Here is a 25,939-nt window from a genome sequence, read left to right on the forward strand (position 1 = left end):
ATGTCTCACCAGGACTTGCAGCGTAACGTGATGAAACCAAATGAAAGAAAACTTTATTTATAAACTTTACTTTAACTAAATGAATTTTTAGAAGAAGTTTTAATTAAATCAAGCTTGAAATTTATTTTACTCAATGTGTTTTTTAAATCCTGTCTAAAAAAACAACCTGTGTGTATATATCAAAATCGGAGTTTAGTTTTGTTAGTCCATCAATTAAGCGTTCAGTCAAAAACAAGAAAACGTGCTTTTCAGAAGAAAGGCATCTTTATATTCAGGAAGCCTCTCCATCCAGCACACACAGGGTCAGTGTTGAGGTTCAGTGACTGCTGGAACCAGCAGGTATTCAACATTTAGCTCCATTTTCCTGTAAGCTGTCTGTGTTTGTGCTCTACTGCTTACACCTGCAGAGGAGTCGGCTGAGAAATGCCAAAGCACTGCAGAGTAAAAGCGACCCTGTGTTTCGAACTGCCCCCTCTATGAGTGTTGCATCAGCGACGCCAGGCTCTCACCACACATTATCTTCTCTGGAATTACAGCCATTCCTCCATTTCGCCTCTTCAGACTATAATTCGCCTGCTTCTTAAACAGAAAACCCTCCGCCGCCCACTTCCCCAGATCTGTCAGGACTGTGTGCAGGGATCAAGAGAAAACATCAAGAGGATTTTAAGGAGCTGGAAGATGACATTTGACTTAATATTTGACTTACTGATTATGACTAAGACTGAATAAAGCATTACAGATGTTGTAAAACTGAACCTTTAATGACCAATATTCCATTTTAATAAAGTTGAGACTGTTGATCTTTGGTAAAGAGAAATGTTAGGTCATAAGGGCAGATTTACCATCCGCTGGAAAAAGACAATGCCAATCCTTTTCAGTTTGGGCAAAATCAATAAACCAAAAGCTACTGACCATTAGAAAAAGCACAACTATTCTTTTTTTTTCAAAAGCAGGAACCTCACAAACTAAATCAAAAGAGGTTTAATTTTTCGTCTTTTTTTCAATGGTTGACAAAGGTCTTATTGAGAAAAATTGCCAGATCTTGAAAGATGTCACAACACAAGACACATTTTAATCAAAAGGTAGCGGGCTGATTAAGCTAATAGGTAAAGTCCCATCAGTTGGCACACACCTGGGTGTGTAAAATTTGTTCTCTGCCTTTGCCCTATTCCTGGAGGAGTAGTGAGCTGCCCTCTTCACCCCAGAGTGCAGCTCCCTTCTCGCTGCTCGGAATGCCACCTTGTCACCAGACTGGAACGCAGCATTCCTGATTTTCAGCAGAGAGCGCACCTCCGCATTCAGCCAGGCTTTCTGGTTGGGATAGTCCGTTACAGTCCTGGTGCTGGTGACATCCTCCGTGCACTTTCTGATGTGCCCGAGGACTCCTGATCTATAATCCTCCAGGTCCACCTCCCCCTCATGCAAAGCTGCCTCCCCAAAGACCTGCCAGTCTGTGTGCTGGAAACAGTCTTGCAGAGCTGGTGCAGCCTCACTGGGCCACACTGGGATGGTCCTCTGTGTTGGTGCCTGGCGTCTGAGGAGAGGCCAACAAGCAGGGGCCAGCATGATTGGCCACAAACACCTAAATAAAGTGAGTTTTTCAAATGATGAAGTGGAACTTTGTGGAACCTGGTGTCTCTCGCTGGGTTTTGTTCACTAAGACACTGGCCCAAATGCCTTTTTTAGCATTAGAGAATATTTTTTACAGTTTGCAGGTTTTCATTCTTAATAAAATGTATATCATAAGTTATAACATTTGAGACAAGGAAAATTTAATTTTTTTTAAATCTGTTTAAATATTTTAACACTTACAATCCCACAATCTCAAGGAAGTTTGACAGCTTGCCTGTTTTCTTTTTGACTGAAAGCTATAATTAAATGTACAGCCTCAGTGAAAAGATGTACATCATTTAAAAAAATGCTGTCTATGATGTTTGTATTGCAGCTGATAACCATTAAACTCAATGTGTTCAAAGGCCACACTGACGATGCTAATTCCTCTCCATTATTCCATAATGATTCATTAGAATGCCATTCATCTCAGCAACAAGACATTAGTGCAGCATTTATTTATCCATCAAAGCAAAATTGCACCATTCACTCATCTAACTGGACGTCTTCACACTTTTCATTCCTCTAATATGCAGTCATCAAAGCTGAAAGGCCTCTTTTCACCCATAAAACATTGAAGCTGCCACTGAATGATTATTCTGCTCTGCTTCCTGTGTTGTTATACAAAGTCAGGAGTGTCAAGTTCGTAGTATTTCTTCAGTGTTTCTAAAGTTTGGATTTCAATTCAATTTAAAGTTGAAATACAAAAATTCAACAAAAATGTTTTTTGCATTTCTTTTACTAGATTTATATAATTTGTTTCTGGGAAAGTGTCTAATTACTAATCGATGTCAGAAGAATTAAAAAACAAACAAACTGATAATTCAGAATGTATGTGAACCTGTAGGCCTTACTACAGAAGCAAGTGCCTTTAGGACACTTTTAATGTGTTGTTTGGTCCATGCAGAGGTTGCTATGTGGATGTGGATGTCTTCTTTTAAAGTTTAAAGATATAATTCCATCAATTTAGTTCTTCCTAATGTGCAGAAAACCAAAACAAATTCCTTTTAAGTTTCCAGTCAGGAGGCTCAAGTTGTGTTTTTTTATGATAACATCTGTTTCTATTGTAATCATTTGTGTTTTTAGTAGTGCAATTTCAGCTGACCATTGCATGGTGGTGTAGTGGTTAAACTCTCACCTCCCAGTGAGTTCAAATCCCAGCTGAGTTTTTTGTGTATGGAGTTTGCATGTTTGCATCACGTATGTGTGGGTTTTCTCAGTACCCACCGGTTTCCTCCGTCAGTCCAAAAACATGCTTCATAGATAAACTGGTGATTCTAAATTTGCCCCTTTGTGTGACTGTGAGTGTGTTTGGTTGTCAAACTGTCCTGGTGTACCCTGCCTTTAAAAAACAGTATCTGTAACCCAGCACAGGAATATAGAAAATGGAAGGATGACTGCGTGCTTCATTTGAAAATCATCCTTGAAATGTTTCATAGCCTTCATAAGTCCAGCTTCTTCAGTTTCTAGCTGTGCTCTGTTTTACTTGTAAAACTCTCATTAGTTCATTTCTGTTCATGGGGTGTATTCAAACTAGACACATTTGGGCCACTTACAGTGAACCAGAGTTTGTTTCCCCCAATAATCCAGAACAAATTTTTAGTCTGAACACACCAAAGCAAACCCTGGTCCAGGACCACCCCATCTTTTGAGGTGATCTTGGTTTGTTTCCAATCGGACTGAGCTTCGGTTTGCTCTGAGATTCCTCAGTCTGAATACCATCTGTCCTCAGAGCGGAACAACTGAACCAAAACGGCCACCATAGCCAGTGGTCACATGATCTAAACACAGTCAGAATGTAGCAACTGATGAGCCGCAGACAAATGTAAAGCACAGATTGTCATGTTATCAATGAAAAAAAAAGATCCACCTGCTTACTTATTACCATGTTTCTTTTAACACAACTAAAACCTCATTTTATATGCTTTTCAGTTTCTCGTTGTGCGGCACGCGCTGCTGTGATGTCATCCTAAAAGCTACCTTGTAGTTTCCTTAACAGAAATCTCTTAAAAGAATGCCATAATACTACAATGATGAGACACAGCAACTCATTAGAATGTGGTTCAATGAATGCAGGCTCATTAAACAACTTTTAATGTGATACACATCACTTTTCACTGTTTTCTCCGCAAACTATGTTTCATAAACACGTAGCAGTGGACCTTCGTAGACGTCTTCTTGCCAGTAACGGCCCTGCAGCCTCCACCAAACCAAAAAAGCAAGTAAAGAGTGTTGAGCCTGACGTTGATACAGGCATTAACCCTTGTGCTATCCTAGGCTCTTTACCATTGGGAGTTGGGTCATCTAGACCCACTAGACAATGCGCTGAACCTTTTTCTTCAATGATTTGTGATCTTCACTGGTGTCCAGTGAAGATCCAGCCAGCTTCACTGTTTGGACTACAGTGGTCCCTCACCATACTGTGGTTCACTTGTTGTGGTCTCGTTGTTTTGCAGATTTTCTTCAGTGCATTTTTCAAAATTGTGTTTTTGGTGTTTTTAACATGCTTTGATGATGGATATAAAAAAATCATGCATAAAAAATAAAAATGGCAATTTTGAGTATTTCTTTAATCAAATAATTGTGAATTGGTAGCAGATGCAAAAATGTCACTTTAAAAAGCTTGTAGCAAAGGCGTAGAAGCTACTATCAGCAGGCCACAAACTCGCTGCTCCGCAACATTCTGACGCACTTGTTGACCACTGGATTCATGTACGTCCTTGTTTTCCTTGTCCGAGCTGGCATCTGACTCAAAACTGTACGGCTGGAGAGCTCCAATATTGCTCCCCATTTTTGTTGAACCAGTAATGTTAGGTTGGGGGTGTCAGGGGCTGTACGCTCGTGGGAAAGAGTGTAGACAGATGGATGATGGGAAATGGGGGTGTGCTTGGTCAGCGCAGATAGTCCCGCCCACATTTCAGAATTTCTAATGAACTACTGCTGCTCTGCAGAAACTAAAGAAAACACTGTTTCTCTGATCATAATTAAAAGACCCTGGAAACGCTTTTACAATAGAACAAAAGATAATCGGAATGGCACTTTAAGTATTTCAGGTTTTCCATTTAACCACTATGTAACATTCAATATATAAAGAAGTCCACAGTAGAAATGTATTTATGTCAGGGTCTTTAAAAATTCTGTTGCTTTGCAATTACACAGACTGATAAAATCACTTAAACTTTATATTTATATAGCTTCAGCATGCTGCGACTCCCAAATTAGCATGATATGTGAGCTCTAGCTGAGACTGGACAATGCAAGAAACCACAGAAGACACCAATAGAGCAGATTATCTTTGGGGCTTTACACCTAAACCATGAATCAAAATTTATAGTTTGTTTTCCAATTTGTTTACATGGATTTTTCTCTTTTCCAGAAGATTTATCATGACAAATAAAGCATCATTGCCCCACGTTTGGCTCAACTTTCAAGCATCATTTACCAACTCAACACCTCAGATTTGACCTCCCGTTCTTTCCGGCATCCTCCTCTCCAGAGAGCAAAAACCTCTGGACAGACATGCAGTCTGCCCTTCTGACAGCGGCTAAACTGACAGCCTCCACACTCGGATTTTCTGCTGGGAGCTACAACAAATATCTTGTTCCTCATTCTAGCTCTGCATCAAGATGACGAGAGAAATAAAATCCCTCACTTACTACTCCTAGTCCTCAAGATTTATCCAGCCAGAAAACGCCAGATAATAAGCTCATTAAGCTCACCACAATGTGTATCTGCAGCAACATGCACAAACCCACACACACACATCAGCAATAAATGCCACCAACTTTAGAAGAGAAAACAATCATTATTTTCACTGGGGATTGTCACACCAATCGGCGATGCAGGCGGCTGAGTGGGAGACAGACATCAGCTAACTAATATGATCAAAACAGCAACGGCCCACGCTTCTTCTGTACCTAAAACCTCTTCATCCTGACACTTAACTCAGACAGAATGCTGAAACAAGCAGAGACACTCCAGGAAGAGAATTCCAATCCCAGTTTTTGTGAAACTTAATGCCAAAAAATGGCAAAATTCCCATTTTTTGGCATTAAAATATACATATAGTGTTTCATACTCCGCATGAATGTAATGCTGTTAAGAGTTAACGTAAATTCCTCTTAATAGAAGGCGGCATACAAGTACTTTTCCAGGGGGAGAAAAAAATGCTGGGTACAAAATGTAATTCTGTTCTGCCATTCAAATGAAATATAAAGCACAAAGACTTCTACACCAGCCAAGCACCTCTGCAAATCTAATTTATTTCAAAAAGGAAACACAGAATCGGACACTGGGGATTCATAAAATTGAAAACTCTGCAATGCTCCAACTGAAGAGTTTATGCTGCAAACTCTTTTTATGCAAATGAGTCAGAGCAGCAGATTCTCTTTCTAACGGGTCTGCGGCTTTCAAAATAATACTTCCATTGTACTTTGAGGTCCACATATTTAGCATTCAAGATTTTGGTAGCTTCGTTAACTTTGTTGAGATTTCTGATTGCTAATTTGCTTCTGCCTTTCCCACAAAAAGGTTTTTCCTAGGCCTGCACAATACATGGCAAACTTATCGTTATCGTGATATCAAGCTGTGCAATATGCACCATTATGATTTTAACCATTCAGACGGATTCCTTCACATCATTGACTGATCAGGTGGAGCCCTTATTTGTTAAATGTTCACCTCCTATGTAGACGAGGGTCATTTGGAGTGTAATTTAAGTTATGCGGACTCTTATTTGAATTAACGTGATGCAGTGACATGGAAATGATGTATTTAGATGTTTTACTATTTGTTCATTTATCGCAAGTTTTATCGTCATTGCAATATTGATCACTAATACTGTATTGCAAATTGCAAGTTTTCCTCATATTGTGCAGCCCTAGTTTCTAACTATGTTATGCACAAATTTTGCTTAGGATGTTGTGTGTGAGGATCTTTGGGATGTCTTCGATGCACAGTCACATGAGCCATTTGCAAACACATTTCTTTCCCCTGAGTCCCAAATCCTGCATTGAAAGAACAACAGGAGAAAGGCTGAAAGTGTCTGGACCCTTCCAGACCTAAAGTCACTCACACATCGGGGTCACCACAGTGAATCAGCTTTTACTGTTCACACAGGTGGTTTGGCAGACATTTTTATGTTAGATGCTCTTCCTGACACAACCCTGTATTTTATCCAGGCTGGGGACCGGCACTCCCCTCATGGCCACATAGACAAGCAGTAGCAGGAATAAACCCAAAATATTTGCTTATTACTGATTGTGTTTCATATCTTGATCAGCATTCTTTTAATACACATGGCAGGTATAAGAAAGAATGTTAAATGTATGGTTGCACAGAACATGGAGAATGTAAATTTGCAATTTTGTTGAAACATACGAGTGCAGACTTAAATTCAAGGTACTGTGGATGGCTTCAATGTTGCTCGCCACTTTTGCTGCACCGGCAACGTTAGATTAGGGTTGTGGGGGGCTGTAACCTAGTGCCATTCTGATTCAAAACACCTTTGGATTTTGGACTGAGGGTGCAAGAGGAAGGATACTGTGACGGTGTGGCACCGTCAGACGATAAGGGGGGGCCACACCATGTTTTATTGTTTGTGCATTTGTGTATGTTATGTTTTAAAATTACTACCTGTGGTGCCACCTGGACAATAATTGAGAGGAACGCCCAACAGGCGTGGCTTAGCGTTCAAAAGGGAGCACCACAGGTAGTGAAAGGAGGAGTGAGACTGAGGTGCCATGCGTTGTGTGGCCCTGCGTGGAGCAATTGTGGTGCTCTATTCTGAAATAAAGACCGAACCTCCTCACCTTGGCTCCTCTGCATCCTTTCTCAGCGGGACCCCGCCACAGATACATTTCTGATTTGAGATGAATTGAGATTTTCTTGAAAGATATTTAAAGCCACTATAAATTGTGGTTTATTAATCTCGCCTTGTGTTCTTTTAGTAAATGTTCTGACAAAGACTTCTGGGCAAATTGAAGTAGGTTGCCACTGGAGACACACTTATTCCAGGTCAGTGCAGGAATTACTGTTTAAGACATATTTTCAAACCTAAATGAGATGTTTTTCTCTCATTAACTGATTACAAAAGTAATTAGAATCTTTTGTGTCTCATTATCTCAATTCACTTATGCTAAAATTGATCTTTTCTTGCTGGTCTGGTCTGTCCATCATTTAGTCTTGCTGTCAAAAGTATTCTTCCATCTTCAATTTCCACGTCACTGCTCTCATTCATTAATTCTTGTGCCTGCTTTCTGAGGCAATCAGTTGACTTTCTATCTTTTCAAAAAGTGCTTGGTTCTGATCAGGGTCACAGGCAGTTGGAGCCAATCCCAGCTGTCATGGGGCACGTAGAAAGGTACAGACCGGACAGGTTGTCAGAGCTGATAGGCCTCTTTCAACACATCGTGGTATTCTATCATTCTGCCCTACCAGCCATATTTACCATCTTCTTCCGGCGTGTGGGATCTAAAGGAAACCTCAGTTATCTTTTGGTTTCAAATGATATTTTTCAATGAAAAATGTTCTACGGACAAGTTCAACATCATATTTTTTAAAGTTAAGTTTGCTGCTTTGTTAAAGTAGTTTTGTATAAATATATGACTATGTATGACTACCGTATATATATTGTTTTCACATAATCACCAACAAAATAAGAAGATATTTAGGCCCAGAAACTGTGTCTAGAGGAGTTCAGATAGCCAGGTTACAGATGGCACTGCACTTCATTCAATGCTTTTGATCCAAATGGCATAAATGGTAAATGGCGTATACTTAAATACCACTTTACCACCTTCTTAGACGGCCCAAAGCACTATGCAGTAACAGTCCCATTCGCCCATGCACACACATTAACGCAGTGATGGCAGCTCCGCTGTGGAACACTGCTGCCTACTATAACCAGCAGGAGTTATGTGAGGTTCTGTGTCTTGCCCAAGGACACTACGACACATGAGCAGGTAGGCTGGGAACCGAACCAGTGATATTTCAATCAGAGGTCTACCGCTCTACCTCTGCACCACAGCCACCTGCCTCAACTCAAATTTAAACCTCAGGTGAAACTTGAATTGCTTTATCTCTAAACTGATAATATACTTGATGCAGAAATTAAATTAATCAATTTTTTGGCTGCCGGGAAACTCAAAAGGATTATGCTTCCATGTTTGCTTTTCCTGGTCTTTCTACGCCAGAAATATTCAACACAGTCCAGTAGAATAGCATTGCTTTACATTCTATTTTAAAATGTCATATACTTTGAGTATTTGAGAGTTTTATATTTAAATATATTAAATGTAGGGATTAAATTGTCTAAATTATGGAAAATTGTGGTAAAATCTCATGTTTTTCCTAGATAAAACCTAAAAAAATTCTTCATGCAAATCGCAGTTGATGTGAACTCGGCAAAAGAGATAAAAAAATGTCTTAAGAGTATTTCATTGAGAAGTGGTATTACAAAAAGAATATTGTAAAAGGCAAAATGAATAAGTTCTTTCTTACTTTAGTTCTTTAGTCAGAACCCATATAATTCTAACCTCTGTTTTTGTCTGTCAGTTCTCCAGAGGAGGTTCTGGTCCCAAGCCAGCTCTCTCTTCTAAGTCTGCATCATTTCCTTAAAAATGTTATTGTTTGTATAAATATAAATATAAAAATATTCACCTAAAAAATAAAGCAAAGCAAGAGATGTTTCAGTTCCTCAAATGACAACTGGAGAGCACTATCAAAAGTCTAACTTTACACAAAAAATAAATGTGTACGATTCAATGTCATGTTTATGTTTTTTGTATCCATAAAAACTGTATTTTGTGATCATAAAAACAACTGGGGAGGTGTGTGTCTGAAATGAAAGCCAGACATTTTCACGTCACTTGTGTTACCTCTGATGACTGCAGGCAGCATTAGGAGGCTCCTTAGGTGTTTCTCCACAGCTTCCCGCTGATTGCATTTGTCTGCTAGTTGATGCATGCTTGGTAATTTCCGTTGGGGGCTTTGTAAAGACTTATTTCCATGTTACTGTCAACTGAATTTCCAGATATTTCCATATTTCTGAATGATGCAATCCAGGAAAGAAAACTGAAGTATAGAAATATTTTTCTAAGACATATTTAGGAAAAAGTAAACCGATTTAGGTCAAGAAAATGAACTAGGGAGTTAAAAGTATTATTGCACAAGGTTGCAACAGCCTGCAAATGCCTAGGTAACACAAACCAATTTTTTTTCAGATGTTCTTAATAATTCTTTCACACAAAGTATTTTGCAATTACAGTTTATTTATTATTAGCTTTAATTGACTGTTTATATTCTTTAAAATGGTCACATCTAACACACGGGGGGAGGGGTTATGCAAAAACTGTTTGGGGTGCTTTGAATCAGTTTTGTCAGTTTAAGTTGTGTTTTATAATAAGTCATTATTGTAAGGTATCTCCTCATATATTTATAGATGCACAACAACAGTTCAAAGACTAGAAGAAATATCCAGGCGTTAACAGCGAATGTGGATTTGACCTTGTGGTAATTTTACATCTCATCAAGATAAATCTTATCTGATTACAGAACTCAGAAGAGATGAAGGGAAAAAAAGGTGGAATTAATGGATAATGGAGGAGCACTGCTTCATGCTTCAGCAAGAATGAGGAAAACAGACAGACAGAAAGATAAGAGTGACCAACAAGACAAGTAAAAGAAATGAATGTATGGACGAATGGAATGGAGGGTTTATAATAAAGAATTGGAGATGAAGATGGTTTACAAGCATATTAATGGTATTGCTGAATGGAGGAGAGAATTTGGTTAAGAAATGGACAGAAGTTGTAAAGGTGTAGGAAGAGGGAAAGAACAAAGTGAATGAATGGGTTGAAAAAAACCCGGTGTCCCATTGGGGGATTGGGTAACAATAAGCAGAAATAAAGGATGAAAAGGTAAGAAGTTTACTGATATGATAGAGATGAGTGGATGGGTGAGAACAGTATAGAGCAGAAAAAAAGGATTGAAAGAATAACAGCAGGGTGAAGGTAAATATTTAACGAGTGGTGTGAGTAAAGGTATTGCGAGAATTGAGACCCTTCTTTTTACTTGTCCTGTCCAGTGCTGAGCAAAAAAACAAGAGCTAAAGGCCTCTTTTGTTGGACAGATTGTACTATGAATCTTCTGACACACATATATTTGTATGAACCCCTTTTGTATTTGAGGCTGAAATTCTTTATATTACATGTTTGTGAACATTTCTTTTTGGATTGAATTGAAATAAGAACAGAAAAGGAGAGAGTATGGTGTCAGAGATAGGGATAAGGGTGCAAAAGAAAAGGGGGGGGGGGGTAAGGATAAGGGTAAGGAAGTTGGAGGGTAAAAAGGAACTAGGAGGGGTTCAAATCACAAAGCAACAAATTGGTGAAGATTTATCATCATTACTGTGGGGTGTAGATGTTAGTCCAAAGGGCGGGGCCTGTACAAAAATACACTCAAATGTTACAAACATGCACCAGGGAGCCCAGCCCAAGGCCCCCCACCCCAGACAAGCAGCCCACCACCACCCAGGATTTTGGGAATTGCCCCACCCCAGCCCTAGGCACAAAACCCCAAGGGAGACCTGCCTTACAAGAGAGGGGGAGGGGGTCCTCCCTCCCGCTCAAGAGGAGGCGCTCAAGAGAAGTGGAGGAATTGAGACAATATTAGGTGGTTTAAAATGCTAACAATAAATCAACAAGTGGTTGGGACTTGGCTCCTGTGGTTTAATAAAGCTTTAGTTACATGCACCTGCACAGGGGGTTGACCCATGCGGATGTTGCAGGTTTTTGTGTTGTTCGGGCCTGTGGAGGGACGTGCATAGGAACAACTGCACCTCAAGTGTGAGCAGGTGGGTTTTGCAGTTCCCTTGAGGCTCATACGGACACTTCAAAGGATGTTGGGAAAATAGTACATACCATGGTGTGCGTATAGTAATAGTCTCATAAAATGTTTGTACTGATAAAGTAAGTTAGAGAATCAGAGAATGGAAACGTCATGTGGTCCTCGCTGGAAAAAGTTTGGGGACCCCTGCTTTATTAGATAGTACAGAGCAAGTATTAGGCCCTTACTGATTGTGAGCAATTGCTGCATGGACAGGGTCTGCAGATGATGCATAAGTGCCCGAAGGACGCCCATAGGATTCCTACACAAACTATACTCTAATAGTGTAATTGATTTAAACAAGATGAACAAACTAGATACAAATTTTTTGTCATGGTGAGGCATGAAAACAGAGTGACCCAAACGCTGAAACCCGGAAGGAGACTCAGACTAAGAGGTAAGTTTAGGAGGTTTAATTTGGCGGAACGTGAGTGGTGGCGTTTTTCCCAGGGTGAGGAGCGACGGCTGGCTGGAGGAGTCTTGCAGAGCGGGTCCAGAAGCGAAGCACGAGAGACCAGAGAATCGCGACCAGGTGAATACCAGAGCAGGATTTTCCTGAGGCAGAGCGAGAGGAATAATTAGTGACATGGAGCATGATAACATACAGGAGCGTGACTTGGCCAGACTAAGCACCGTTGGAGGAACAACGATCTGGCGTCGGCTGAAGATCCATGAGCTCCTTAAGAAGGCAGCAGTAATGAAGGGGTAAGTGGAAACAGCTGGTCTTGATCCAAGGCAGAATCAGCGGGGGAGGGAGAGTGACTGTCAGGCCACGTTCCTCTGGACCATACCCCTCCCAATCCACCAGGAACTGCACACCACGACCACGGCGCCGGACATCCAGGATCTTGCTGACCGTGAACGCGGGGGCGCCGTCGATGGTACGGGCGGGTGGCGGGGAAGTGGACGGCGGGCACAGCGAGCTCTCGGTGACTGGCTTGACCTGGGAGACGTGGAATGTAGGATGAATCATGAGGGCGGCCGGGAGGCGGAGCCTGACACAAGTGGGATTGATGACCCGTTCTATGGTGTAGGGTCCGATGAACTTGGGGGCCAACTTGCGCGACGAGGCCTGAATGGGAATATTACGGGCAGACAACCAAACCTTCTGGCCAGGCTGGTAATTGGGACTCACCCCCCTGTGGCGGTTGGCTATCTGGCAGTTGCTCTCCTTAGTGCGAAGGAGAGCAGCCCTGGCCTGCAGCCAGATGTCACGACACCGTTGGAGGTGGAGCTGGACGGAGGGAACTGCCAGATCCAATTCATGGGAAGGAAACAAAGGGGGTGAGTAACCCAAGGAGGCCTCAAAGGGAGATATGCCAGTAGCTGTGGAGGGATGGCTGTTGTGGGCATATTCCACCCACACCAGGAACTTAGACCAATCCTCTTGATTCTGGGCTGCCAGACACCTGAGAGCCGCCTCCAGTTCTTGGTTCGCCCGTTCTGCCTGGCCGTTGGACTGGGGGTGGTAACCTGACGTAAGGCTGGCGGTGGCACCTAGGGCGGAACAGAAAGCCCTCCAAACCTGTGACGTGAATTGAGGACCCCTGTCTGACACAATGTCACAGGGGATTCCATGATGGCGGAAGACATGGTTGACGAGGACGTCAGCTGTTTCCGAGGCAGAAGGGAGCTGAGGCAGAGGAATAAACTGAGCAGATTTAGAAAAACGATCTATAACTGTCAGGATAACTGTATGGCCTTGTGAAGGTGGGAGTCCGGTGACAAAGTCAACCGCAATGTGGGACCATGGACGGCTGGGCGTGGGTAGTGGCAATAGTTGTCCAGAGGGTGGTCTATTGGACGTTTTAGAGCGAGCACAAGTGGTACAGGCCGCAATATACTCCCTGACATCGCGCTCCATGGTGGGCCAAAAAAAACGTCGTTTGAGTAGTCTGGTGGTACGATAGACCCCTCCATGGCAGGCGATGCGGGAAGTGTGTCCCCACGTGAGCACTTCAGATCTTAACGAATCCGGGACAAACAGGGTGCCAGGGGGACAGGTGACGCCTTCAGGAGTGTTGCCTTGAGCTTGCAGAACCTTGCTTTCGACTTCCCAGGTGAGGTTGCCGATAAAACATGAAGGGGGAAGGATAGGAGAGTCAGAGTTAGAGTCCGAGGTGTTGTATTTTCGAGATAGAGCATCCGGTTTGATGTTTCGACTGCCGGGACGATAAGTGATGGTGAACTGGAAGCGGTCGAAAAACAAACACCAGCGGGCCTGACGGGAATTGAGACGTTTAGCGCTACGGAGATAGGCAAGGTTATTATGGTCGGTTAATACGAGAAAAGGTTGTTCCGCTCCCTCCAGCCAGTGACGCCATTCTTCTAGAGCTAGCTTGATGGCCAAGAGCTCACGGTTCCCAACATCATAGTTTCTTTCTGCTGGACTTAACTTCCGGGAAAAATAGGCGCATGGTTTGAGTTTTCCTGTTTTTTCTTCGCGCTGTGACAAAACTGCTCCCACACCGGAGTCAGAGGCGTCTACTTCCACTATAAACTGTTTAGTTATGTCAGGTTGAATGAGAATGGGAGCAGATACAAAGAGTGACTTGAGTTTTTTAAATGCAGCATCAGCTTCCGGGTTCCAGGAGTAGACTCTGTTGATGGAGGTGAGTTGGGTGAGTGGGGCAGCAATGCTGCTGTAATTACGGATAAACCGGCGGTAGAAGTTGGCGAATCCTAAGAATTGCTGAAGCTTCTTCCGGGTTGGGGGAACTTCCCACTGGGTTACTGCCTCAATTTTAGCTGGATCAGGGCGGATATTGCCAGCCTCTATGATGTAGCCCAGAAATGGGATGGAGGTAACATGAAATTCACATTTCTCGGCTTTGACATAGAGCTGGTTTTCGAGGAGCCTCTCGAGGACAAGGCGGACATGATGCTCATGCTGTGGGGGATCAGTGGAGTAGACTAAAATGTCGTCTAAGTAAACAAAAACGAATCGATTGAGGAAATCTCTCAAGACGTCGTTTACTAAACGTTGAAATATAGCAGGGGCATTGGTTAGACCAAACGGCATCACTAGGTATTCATAATGCCCTAGTGGGGTGTTAAACGCAGTTTTCCACTCATCCCCTTCACGCATACGCACTAAGTGATAGGCGTTGCGCAGGTCGAGTTTAGAGAAGATTTTAGCCTGTTGAACCAAGTCAAAAACGGAATCGAGTAGTGGAAGAGAATATTTGTCTTTGACAGTAATTTGGTTGAGCTCACGGAAATCAATGCATGGTCTAAGAGACTTATCCTTCTTCTCCACGAAGAAAAACCCGGCGCCTATAGGAGAAGAGGAAGGACGGATATGACCCAAAGAGAGGGCTTCTTGTATGTAATTTTCCATGGCGCTCTTTTCGGGTCCAGAGAGATTATAGAGCTTCCCCTTGGGAAGTGGGGCTCCATTTAACAGTTCAATGGAGCAGTCGTATGGGCGATGAGGTGGCAGGGCACTAGCTTTAGATTTAGAAAAAACGGAGCGAAGATCATGGTAACAGGCAGGCACATTAGTGAGGTCAATATCTTTAACGAGAGCAGGATCAGGCAACTTGGTAGCAGGCATAGCGGAGTGTAAACAGTTAGCCATGCAATACGTGCTCCAGTTAACGACGCGAGGCGCGCTCCAGTCAATGAGAGGATTATGAGCTTGGAGCCAAGAAAAACCAAAGATTATAGGTGTTTGAGGACACTGGGTGATAAAAAACTGGTGGTATTCACGGTGATTACCGGAGGTCAAAATGAGAACGGGATTGGTGCGCTTAGTTATGCGCGTGAGTTGTTTTCCTCCCAAACCAGCAGCATTAATAGGGGTGGAAAGAGAAACCACCGGCAGCGAGAGATCCTGAACGAGGCGTTGGTCGATTAAACTATGTTCAGCTCCGGAATCTACAAGGGCTTGGAGCTCAATAACTTGGTTTTGATTACTAATTTTGACCGGAATAAACAGAAACTTAGCACATGAGGTGAGTTCAGAACTTTCCTCCTGTGGTCTGACTTCTAACGGGGGTTTTCGAGAGTTAAAACGAGATTCGCATTTCGAGACTTGATGGCCCGGCTGGCCACAGTAAAAGCATAGACCTTCCTCCCGTCGTCTCTGTCTTTCAACAGAAGGAAGCTTAGCATGACCGATTTGCATGGGTTTGTTATGTTGGTTGGAAGATGTTTTATGGTTGGGAAGTGGGTCCAACATAACAGGGGTAACGGGATTAGCCGGGGGCGACGGAGGCTTACGCTGTCGTTCGATGTGGCGTTCACGTAAACGGGCGTCGGACCTCAGGGCAGCAGTGACCAGGTCTTCAAAGGTGTCAGCTTCAGGCTGAGAACATAGGTGGTCCTTTATCCGATCATTCAATGACTGATAGAAGATGCCTTTAAGAGCGGGATCCGGCCAACCAGCTTCGACTGCTAATATGCGGAAGTCGACTAGATGATCACTTACCGGGCGGTTACCTTGTTTGAGACTCAGTAACCGCCGGGTGGCTTCTTCCTGCTTTCTGGGCTGGTCGAACACAAATCTGAATTCTCCAATGAAGCGATCGTATGGAAGCTGTGTGATAGGATGGGCGGCCAGAAACGCCTGAGCCCACTGGAGAGCCCTGCTGCGGAGAGAATTTACAATCAAAGATATGCGACTGTGATCGGATTGATAATACCTGGGGGCCTGTTGGAAAATTAATTGGCATTGAAGCAGGAACCCTCCGCAGGTTTCAACGTCCCCGAAAAAAGGTTCCGGCTGGAGACGGACATTTTCCGGGATCTCGGCGGAAGAGGAAGTGAGGTAGTTGCCGGAAACAGGAACATGAGCATTGTTAGCGGGATTAGCATGTTGGCTGGGATTAGCACTGAGTATTTGCGTGATGCTATCGAGGCGACGGAAAAGATCCCACTGTGCCGAGGACATGAGAGTGATGGCCTCCGCTTGCTGTTTAAGTTGATCTCCTTGTAAGGACACGGCGTGGTGGAGCCCCTCCGGGTCAACTGGGTCAGGAGTATGGCCAGATCGTTCTGTCATGGTGAGGCATGAAAACAGAGTGACCCAAACGCTGAAACCCGGAAGGAGACTCAGACTAAGAGGTAAGTTTAGGAGGTTTAATTTGGCGGAACGTGAGTGGTGGCGTTTTTCCCAGGGTGAGGAGCGACGGCTGGCTGGAGGATTCTTGCAGAGCGGGTCCAGAAGCGAAGCACGAGAGACCAGAGGATCGCGACCAGGTGAATACCAGAGCAGGATTTTCCTGAGGCAGAGCGAGAGGAATAATTAGTGACATGGAGCATGATAACATACAGGAGCGTGACTTGGCCAGACTAAGCACCGTTGGAAGAACAACGATCTGGCGTCGGCTGAAGATCCATGAGCTCCTTAAGAAGGCAGCAGTTATGAAGGGGTAAGTGGAAACAGCTGGTCTTGATCCAAGGCAGAATCAGCGGGGGAGGGAGAGTGACTGTCAGGCCACCATGACATTTTTACCTAATACCTCATTAGTGGCCTATGCTCTGCATTATCATTGGCTTAGAAAGACTATCTGAAATGCATTTGGTTTATTATGATGTAAGACAAAACTTGGAGTAGACCGACAGGAGCACAACTTTTTGCAGAATCCTCCTTTCCTTAACGCTCATTTTTCTACTTGGAGATGAATATTTATAGCAATGCTGCCTTGTGAAAACCAGCAACCATTGAGGCTTAAAAGAAACACATTCATACTCCTTTAAATGCCAGCGGGGGTGAAATTGTAGAAGTGTTTGAGAATGTCAAAGCGGGAAAACAGACATGGGGAACTATTAGCTGAACACGCTGTCTTATCATCCCTTTCTCCTTTGCTCTTCCGAATCCTTCACCTGCTATTTTACCACTCTTTTTGGCTTTTTCGTTTTTAGGGTTTTTTTTCTCCAGTTGGCTGTTTTTTTCACAAACCACTAATCATCTTTCTTGCTCATCTCCTGAAATCAAATTAAACCTCAAATATGAGCAGATGGTGACCACAACACAGACACAGCAGAGTCAGTGAGGGATAAAATGGAAAAGACAAGCAAATGCCATGTCTGCAGTTCTAAGAGCAGGAAGCAGGAAGAATACTACTAGAAAGCTAGCGCACTGTCACACCTGAAGTTTATCCTCTCATATTTGCTACAAGTCTGCTCCATCGTCTTTCTCTCTGTACAGCATTGGTGTCACTTCTCATTGTCTACCTCTGCATCACCACAGAATTCTCGGCTGTGATTTAGCACTGCCTCGTTCTGCTGAAACTCTCCCTCTTTTCTGTGTCTTTAATGGGCGATGATTCAGCTCTGCCCTCCTCTCATACAAAACAAGTGGCCGGCTTCTTTCATCTGCAGCAGATGCTCAGTATCTCAGAACAGTTACCAACCTCTGGCCACTCAGCCTATCAAAGGTATACAACCAGGAGAAGATTCAGCTGTGATCAGCATCTATTATGTGTGCAATGAAAACTGAAACATGATCTAGTAAAGAGACATTTGAAGGTCACGTGGCCTTTAAAAGCTTAAACATTTTAAAGCTTAAACAGTTTAAAAGTCTATAGCATAAATCATTGTGTCTCTCCTGCTATACTGTAAATAATCCCAATTACAATTGTAACTATCTGAATTCTACAATTAAGAAAAATTGCGTGAAAGCCCTCCCCCCCCCAGTTGTAAATTCACCTGTGCCACATCAGGTACCTTATAACCACCAATTGGAGTCATTAGATATGCTGCAATGTTTGCTTCTCTGATGTTACAAACCAAGTCTTTTTTACACAGCCAGCCATGTTAAACCCACAAAAGATGTACAGGAAAGCTTGATTTCAAATTTATGACAACATAACACACACTACATTTAATAAGCTTTTTCAATTATTTAGATTTGACCTTGAAAACAACAGGGGTCGTCCACTGATTAAAGGGGGGCACTAACATTCTGAAAACCAGTACGGCACTGTTTGGTAAATTCCGACCGATGCTTGTTTTTTCCCCAACAGGTATTCCACTCTGAACTTTGTTAAATAAGCTAAATGGTCTAAATCAGTGTTTCCCAACTCTGATCATCATGACACAATGTCCACCATGTTTTCTACGCTACCCGGCTCAGCTCATCATTCACTTTCACAAGTTGTTGAAAACAGCAGTAGTTGTTAAAGCTTGGTGTTTGGGGGCAGTGAAGAAAGAAAACATGGCGGACATTGTGGCCTGAGAACCAGGGTCAGGAAGGTTTGATGGTGATTAAGAATAGTAAGACTGTAAAACCAAATGTTCCAAGTATTGTTGAGAAGAACAACCAGACGTGCCTTTTGGTAGCACTTTACATTGGAATTTACTATTGATTATACATGAATACTTGTTGACAAATCAAATACATACAATAGAGAATACTGGGGTTTTTGGAGCGGTTGGTAAAAGATGAACGACTTTGAACCAACTAAAGCTGAGGGCCCTTTCAGGTGAATTTTCTTATCTGCAGAGTAGCTAAAATTTGAACATTTTCCTTGGAAACGGAAGGTTTCCAAGGAAATAACAATTCTTACAGTTCCTCCAAAGACCACTAGAGTCAGGTTACAGAAGGGAGCAATTCTCCTTTGATTCCAGCTGTATAATGTATAATGTTACCCCTGTAACATATCTTGAATAAATATGCATATTCTTAGGGGTGTGTAATTTGATTGGCATAAGGGTTTTCTAAAAGATGTACCCAACAAAGTTTCCGGCTTTAGTTCATCCTGCCTAAGTGCAGCAGCTGACTAAGGTGTAAACACCCCATTTTCACTTAAGGCTAAATTCTTTCTGAACAATCCAATGGACAATGTCTGAGAACATCCATCAAGTGTATTATACTGTACGGCTATTGATTCAAATAGAAAACTCATCTTCTTGCTCCTATTTCTTTTAGGTGGGGATCAACATTTTCTATTTCTTGGACCTGCCAGTTCTCCTGAACAACACAGAGAGCAAACTTATGACATATAATATTAATATATTAATATCAAATGAAATATATAAATCTTTACAAAAGTTTACATTCTGAGTGTAAATGTTTGATGGAGATCAGACAGACACCATGACAGACAGACTGTCAGACAAGTCTGATGAAATAACTTGTGGTGTGTAACCCAATGTCAACAGTAGAGGCAGCTCAATCTCTTCTCTTAGAAAGATTTACCATCAGGCCCATATAAATAAATTATAGTGTTACCTTAGTAACCCAGCCAATCTATACATACATCCCAACACTAGACATGGGCTTGATTTTATGTTCAGAAAAAAACTCCTGTTTTCTAAAGAATTAAAAAAGATGTGCAAGTTTGAGTTATGGCATGGGACAATTCATTGTGTCAATTGAAGATGTTTGGTATCAAACAGACATTTTTTCATTGATAAAGGACAACTTTAATACTTGAACCACAAGTGCCCTGCTGCTGAAACTCCACAAAAGAGTGTCATTGTTGGGGAAAACTGTTTCTTTGGCTTTGCAGCTCAGCAGAAATTTGCTTGAAAACAACAGCTTTATGACACAAAAATAGGGTAAGAAAGACCATGAAAATCCATGATATGACCATTTAAAGACGTGTTTAAACTAGCTATCATAAAGATGTTATAAGATCTTTGTTGGAAAAGGTTGTTCCTCGGTCAGTTTTTCCAGGCTCAAGCCACTAGTAAAGATGTGGAAGAAAAAAGCAATCTACAGATCAGCTGCAAAGACTTGACTTGCTGGAGAAGACAAATGAGGAGCATTACCTTTATGCACCATGCTACAGCCAACATTCAGCCCACACAGCAGGTACAGTGTTTGGTCCACTCTTTCATAACTGGGAGGGGGGTCAGGGTTAAACAATGTTGAAAAAAACCATTTTCATCTGCTGACCTCATCTGGAGCGTATCAGCACAAGAGCAAAGGCAGAGACAAAGGCTGATGCACAATAAGAGCAATAAGAAGAAAAAGCAAGATTTTATGACATCAAGTTTTGTTCCGACATCAGTTCAAAATGACCACTTTCATATTTCTAAAGATGCAGCATGTGTGATGAAAAACAAGAATGTACTGAAAGTATTAGCCACTGTGTTTCCTTCCATTTGATGTTTCTTCTTTGATTGCTGTTGCTTTTATAGTGTGTTTTATGACTTGCATTGTTTTTACCCATGTTTATGTCTTTTGTGTCAAGCACCTTGTGTTCTACTGCATGATGATGAAAGCTGCTCTACAAATGAAGTGATTGACTTTTTTAAGCACTTATTTTCTTTGGTTCTACCTTCAAAGTACATTTATCAATGGATGGACCAAATTATGGTTTCTGATAAGTCATCTAATTTTTTATGCAAGTTTAGTGCGGCCTCAAAATTACCCTCAATTTGACTATAAAAACTTATATAGAGAACAGATCATTTCAATTCTAGAGAGCAGCTGGATTGCTCAGATGGCTGGCACAGAGGAAACCAGGGTTCGATTCCCACTGCATCCAGTGTGGGACCCTTCACGCCACTGCCTAACTAACAAGGGGGGCCAAAGTCTGCGTCTCCCTGTGCCAGTCCCTTGCCAAAATAAGGGTTGTAACAGGAAGGGTACCCCGTGAAAAAATTTCCGCCAAACTACCTGTAAAATCAGTGAAAGCTGATTCACTGTGGCAACCCCTGTGGCACAGTGAATAAGCTTTATTATCAACTTTGCTGATAATATGAATTCATTCATTTGAGGAAATGTTTTAAAGTGTGTCCTAAATTATTATGCAAATTGTATTTGAGTGTCAAAAACATACAATTTTTTGTTTTTCAATTAAGCTCATGGATGATATTATGTCTCAGGCTTCTTGGATCACTGACATCAATCTCAGACACCTGCGATTATTAGTTTGCTGGTGAGTTCAATTAAAGGAAAAACTACTAAAGAAGGACGTACCACATTATTAAGCACACTAACATTTTCAAGCAACATGGGAAAGAAAAAGGATCTCTCTGCTACTGAAAAGCAGAAAATAGTTAAATGCCATGGACAAGGTATAAAAACCTTGGATATTTTAGGTAAACCTAAGTGTGATTGTGGTACTATTAAGAGATTTGTGGCTGATTTAGAGCACACACGGGTTCCTGCACAAAAAAAGCAAAATGAGGAAAGTTTCTGCCAGACAATTACAAAAAATTAAGAGACATCCTGCTGAAATGCCACTACAAATCAGCAAGCACATATATGAAGCTGCTGGTGTCTGGAGTCCCACAAATATCAAGGTGTAGGATCCTCCAGAGGCTCGCAGTTATGTGAAAACCTTCTTTTTGGCCACCCCCAAACAACAGAAACATGAAGACTCATTTTCAAACAGTGCTGTGCAGCCCTGAATGGTCCTGATGGATGGAATAGTGGATGGTCGTGGATGGTCACCATGTCCCAACAAGGCTGTGAAGTCAGCAAGGAGGAATTTTGATGAGTTAGGTTTTGGGCCATTATTTTTTATTTAACCTTTATTTAACCAGGAAAGTCCCGTTGAGATTAAAAATCTCTTTTACAAGGGAGTCCTGGGGTCATGGGGAGAGGGCTAGTCAGGCCCTCTAGGGTCCCTTAAGGTGGGAAAATCTGAAAAGTATGTGGAGTTTGTGCCTGACCACTTTCTTCTGTGGTCACCCTCCTTTTTCCCTTCACACTGATTCCACTCACCTGTGCTGAGTGATCATCCATTTGCACCAGCTGTGTCCCACGCTATTTATGAGACTCAGGTTTACTCTTTGACTGCCAGTTTCTTGATTCTGTTCACGTTCTTGCACCTACTAGTTTATGTCTTCACGTCTTTCATGTTTATGATCCTGTTTCTAGTTTAAGTTAAGAGTTTTGTCTGCCCCTTTTGGAAGTTTCTTGGTGTTTTCCTACCCTGCTCTGGCCTTGGAGAGTGAGGTGTGTTTGGGTTCCTCGCCTCGCTATTCTGACGATGAGAAGTGCTGTCCATCACCGTTCAGGAGTATTCCAGCCCCGCCTCCAGCCTGGAGGAATTCCCTGCTGATTCTGAAGTTATCTGTCCTGTGCTGCACCGTGCCAGATTTTCAGCCTCTGTGTCAGGAAACACTCTGAGTAAGCCATCATCTTGCACCTTGGATTTGAAACCCATATTTTGTCTCTTGGCGTCTCTAACTTTCAGGCTCAACTGTGCATCTGGAGGCAAACCAACTTCCTTCCAAACTCCCAAACACTAACCTCATCCTCCAGGTGTCTCTACTTGGATTGTCCTCTGTAAACTCCTAACATGTGGTACAAAAAGAAGAGCCGTGCTTTCCACAACAGAATCATCTCCATGCTTGACAATGCACCATCATTGGCTGCTGTGGAAATAAAAAGGAGAAAACTGATTGTGTGGCCCCATCCTCTTCTGATCTCAACCCTATTGAGAACTTGCATCATCGAGCCAAATATCTGAGGGTAGGAGGCAGTTCACATCTAAAAGGCAGCTCTGGGAGGCTATTCTGACATCCTGCAGAGAAATTCAAGCAGAAACAAGAAGGTATTTGTCCTCCAGAGAATATTTCTTTTATAGACATGGATTGAACACTCTTCCTGTTCTTGCTAAAGGACACTGTCACACACATGGGAACACAAGGCCAATGCTAATTGATCATTGGATTCTCTGCTTCAAAGTCTAATGGAAATCTGTGAATTGCATCAAAAGTTGAAGAGATACAGTTGTTGAAAGAATATCACCACTGGAGCTAAAGCTCTAGCTCTGTACATGAGATGAAGTGCACTGTGTATTTTTTGGAAAATGACAAGAATAGCATTTTTTTCTGAAAAACAGTACACAATTTCACATCTAACTTTATGTATAGTTTGTACTTTATCATGAAGCAAAATTATATTTTTAAAATGTAATATTCTGATTTTAATAGGCCTAGTTTTATAAATTTGGATTTGTGATGGCTGCCTACGCTGCCACACCATCAGGGCAGTAACCTCCTGCACCACACCCTACATATATCTGGTCACTTTATTTGTTTGCAGATACTTTTAGATTTCTTTTTCAAAAGTGACACATGTTTGATCATAAATGTATTAACATGTTTCAGTTTACTTTAGTATAATTTGCTTTATTAATTTGATGTTTTGTTTAAGTTACCAGTGCTAAAGGGAACAATTGCTGCTGCTGCCGCCATCTGCTGCTGGAACAATCAAGTCAGGCCTGACACAAGAATGCATGCCAGTCAGCAGAGGCCTTATATTCAGCAGGCAGCTAATTGGACTGAACCATCACCCAGAGGACAAGGAACTCTTTTTGTGTTTCTTTACTTTAGTTTCCATTTTGATGGTCCTTAGTTTCATTCATTGTGTATGTTAATTTATCACATGTTGGGCATTAGTTTAGTTTGTTCTCTGTGGTTTGTCTTAGTCTCTTTAAGTTCCCCCTTGTGTGTCTAGTTGGTTTGATCAGCCACTATATATGTTCCCTTGTGTTTCCAATTAGGAGGTCAGTTTGATTAAGTTTGTTTGTTCAGTTGTCCTCTGTTACATTTAAAAGCTTGAATTAATTTTGTTACTTTGACCTCTTTTAAGGGCCCATTTTTGCCCATCTACACCTTTGTAAAATAAATTAGAAAACTTTTGATAAAACTATTTTGCTGTCCTTGTCTTTTACTGCTCGGTCCACCACATAATGGTGTCAGAAGTGGGATCAGCAGTTTAAGGACAGTTTTTTTTTTCCTCTTTCCCCCTGGCAATCCCCTGAAATTTTTTTTTGTGAGCCATGCAACGAGGAAGGACTACAAGAGCACGCATTGAACATAAGGACTACAGCACTGCCAACATGGACAATGGAGAGGAGGAGGAGGCTGGAGCTTCAGGAGCTGGTACAGGTACTGAGGGTGAAGAGCCAACATTGCAACATCTCACTAGTATTCTCCAGGCCTTCATGGGACAACAGGAAGCCCGAGAAATGAGACTCCAGGAGGAAGCAAAGCAGCAGGAACACAGGCTAAAAGGCCTGCAGCATCAGTTCCAACTTTTGCAGATGGAGGTGCAGGCCCGGACGTCACCTGTTCCTGATTACACCTCATCAGCCCCTGATCCAACAGAGGAGTCTGGTTCAGATGATCGGCTGCCAGAGGCCGTACATCAGACAGCAGGGGCACAGCAAGTAACCACTCACCCTCGCTTCTCTATGGATCCCAGGTTAGAAAAGCTAACAGAAAACGATGACATTGAACATTTCCTAATAACTTTTGAACGCATAGCAACAGCGTGAAAGTGGGTGGAGTCAGACTGGGTTTTCCGCCTCATCCCACTGCTCACTGGTAAGGCCAGAAGTGCCTATGTTAACATGGATGTCGATGATTCTTCGAACTATGAAAAAGTTAAAACTGCAATCTTACATAAGTATGACATCAGCCCTGAGTCTTACCGACAGAGATTTCGTTCCTTGGAAGTGGGCTCTGACGAAAGTCCCAAGGAGCTTTATGCCCGTCTCAAAGAACTCTATGATAAGTGGATTCAACCCAGAGGTAAAACAGTAAAAGAAATTGGTGAGATAATCATTATGGAACAATACTTAAGAATGATGTCTCCTGAGCTTCAGGTCTGGATAAAAGAACATGGGCCTAAATCAGCAGCTGAAGCCGCAACACTGGCAGAGGTGTTTGTGGCTGCTCGCAAGAAAAATGTACCATGGAGCAACCTGCAATAGAAGGGTATAAAAGACTCACGCAGGCCAACAGCCCCACAACACCACCACCACAGACTGGCTCCAGGAACACCGAGAATGCCTGTGCAGGATGATCAGATGAGTAAACCAGCAAAATCTTCCAATAAACCACCAATCCGCTATTTGTGTGGGCAGGAAGGACATATTAAACCCCTTTGCCCAAGAAATTCAGCAAAACTCACTCAGATGTGTTTTGTTCCATATCAGAGCCATGCTTTGGAAAGTCGAGCTAACCAGCCTATTAAAATGACCACTGTTAAAGTTAATGGGAAATGTTACAATGCACTGATTGACACTGGCAGTACACAGACTTTAATTCATCGACAACATGTACCAGTCAACCTTGTTTCCACTCAAGAGACAGTTTCCATCTGCTGTGTACATGGTGATAAAAGACTTTATCCTACTGCTGATCTCTACTTGGAAATTCAAGGACAGATGTATCTTCTGAAAGTAGGAGTTGTTGATGACCTTCCTTTCCCAGTTGTTTTGGGTCATGACCTGCCAGTTCTTTATGACCTGTTGGACACAAGAGGAAGTGCTGTTGCGGTTACGAGAGCTCAGGCTAAAAACACAGATGAGAATCTGCCACTTCTCTTTTTTTTTTTTTTTTTTTTTTTTTTTTTTTTTTAACCTTGTCCTGTCCAACAGCTGGGCAAACAGATGAGAGCTGAGGGCCTCTTGTGTTGGACATATTTTACTTTAACAAGAGGGGTTATTAATCTTCAGACAAACCAAAGGTATGTCTGAATAAACCCCTTTTGTAATTGAGGCCAAACTTTATTAATTTCAAA

The 25,939-nt window shown here is 42.2% G+C and overlaps 1 protein-coding gene and 1 long non-coding RNA gene across 3 annotated transcripts in view; one reads left to right on the plus strand and one right to left on the minus strand.

Annotated features, from left to right (window-relative positions):
- The window catches only part of LOC101156435 (contactin-associated protein-like 4), a 199,148-nt gene that overhangs the window by 144,590 nt on the left and 28,619 nt on the right, over nt 1–25,939 (minus strand). The gene's annotated exons all lie outside the window — the stretch shown is intronic.
- LOC111949066 lies at nt 24,260–25,096 on the plus strand. Its single transcript, XR_002875094.1, has 2 exons — nt 24,260–24,945; nt 25,020–25,096. It is a non-coding gene; the product is annotated as an uncharacterized LOC111949066 (long non-coding RNA).

The sequence above is a fragment of the Oryzias latipes genome, chromosome 17 (genome assembly GCF_002234675.1).
Source record: "Oryzias latipes chromosome 17, ASM223467v1".
Taxonomy (NCBI): Eukaryota; Metazoa; Chordata; class Actinopteri; order Beloniformes; family Adrianichthyidae; genus Oryzias; species Oryzias latipes.